At 49.1% G+C, this 1,390-nt stretch overlaps 1 protein-coding gene across 1 annotated transcript in view; it reads right to left on the bottom strand.

The window, feature by feature from the left end:
• Positions 1-374, bottom strand: part of SMYD4 (SET and MYND domain containing 4) — a 57,171-nt gene extending 56,797 nt beyond the window's left edge. The window contains exon 1 of the mRNA XM_011987282.1: positions 340-374. The gene's annotated coding sequence lies outside the window, so the exon portion shown is untranslated. The remainder of the gene's footprint in view (positions 1-339) is intronic.
• Between the last annotated feature and the right edge of the window lie 1,016 nt (positions 375-1,390).

Raw genomic sequence — 1,390 nt, 5'->3', positions numbered from 1 at the left:
CGGTGGGGACCCGCCGAGCGCCCGTCTAGTGTCATCACCCCCTCCTCAAAGCATTCTTCCGATCGTCTTTGAAACACGCTCACGTTTTTCCTACTTAAGAACAAAGTAAATAAACGCTTGCCTTTCTCTCGATCTTCCACCTGCGGCCACTTTCTGTTTCTTCTCCTTTCCTGCCCCGCAGCCAAACTTCTTGTCTGGTTTCAGCCACTTCCTTTCCTCGCCTCTCATCAACTCTTTAACCCACTCGAGGCATCCCCTTGATCGCTGTAGAAAACCCCGGCTCAAGGGACCAGTGTCCTCCAAGTTGCTAAATCCAGCCCTTTTCCGTTTTCAGCTTACCTGAGTTCTCAGCAGCGTTTGCTTTTGAGCCCTGCTTCTTCTGCTCACGCCCTCTTCCTGGGGTTTTAGTGGCTTAGCTTGGCGGGTCTATCCCCGTCTTATTTGCAGGCCCCTCTTTGTCAATTTTTGTTGACTCAAGGCTCCCTCTAGGCCCTCTTGACTCCCAAAGGCAATTTCTTTTTTTTTTTTCCTCCAGCCTGGGCGACACTCACTGTGTGTCACACTGTGTCGCCCAGGCTGGAGTGCAGTGGCGCGATCTCGGCTCACTGCAACCTCCGTCTCCCGGGTTCAAGCGATTCTCCTGCCTCAGTCTCCCGAGTAGCTGGGACTACATGCGTGCGCCACCACACTTGGCTACTTTTTTGTGTTTTTATTAGAGACAGGGTTTCATCATGTTGGCCGGGCTGATCTCGAACTCCAGACCTCCATTGTGTCGCCCGCCTCGGCCTCCCAAAATGCTGGGATTACAGGCGTGACAAATTTCTTTGTACTGAGCCACCTTTACTCTAAAAGACAAACTTCTATAATCTATCTGCTTATTCCATGCTTCAGAGGCTTCTAAGTTCAATATACATATCCCAAAGCAAATTCGTTATCTTTCTAAGTCTGGGCCTCTTGATCCCTATCTCCACGAATGGTACCATTATCTGTTCAATTCAGTGCTAACCAGAGATTGAGAAATCATTCCTCCTACATTGTCCATCACCTGGGCGTCCAGTTCCTCACCAAGCAAAGTGTATTGTACCTCCATGTAGATCTACCAAGCCCACCGGCTTCTTTCCATCCATACTGGCACCATCTTTTTTTTTTTTTTTTGCCTGGGCTGTTCACTTCCACTCAGCATACGTTCCTGCCACCATTCCCATCCACAGCATACTCTCAGCCTACTCTCCAGTCACCCCCACATTTTTTTTAAAATTTAGATTTCTGGTATTTTTCATACTCCTACCTTCTTCCATGGGGCATTTGAACATTTTTTTTTTGAGACGGAGTCTCGCACTGTCGCCCAGGCTGGAGTGCAATGGCAGGATCTCGGCTCACTGCAAGCTCC

The sequence above is a fragment of the Mandrillus leucophaeus genome, unplaced genomic scaffold (genome assembly GCF_000951045.1).
Source record: "Mandrillus leucophaeus isolate KB7577 unplaced genomic scaffold, Mleu.le_1.0 Scaffold306, whole genome shotgun sequence".
In the NCBI taxonomy this organism is placed as follows: domain Eukaryota; kingdom Metazoa; phylum Chordata; class Mammalia; order Primates; family Cercopithecidae; genus Mandrillus; species Mandrillus leucophaeus.
This window is presented reverse-complemented; position numbering and strand designations above follow the sequence as displayed.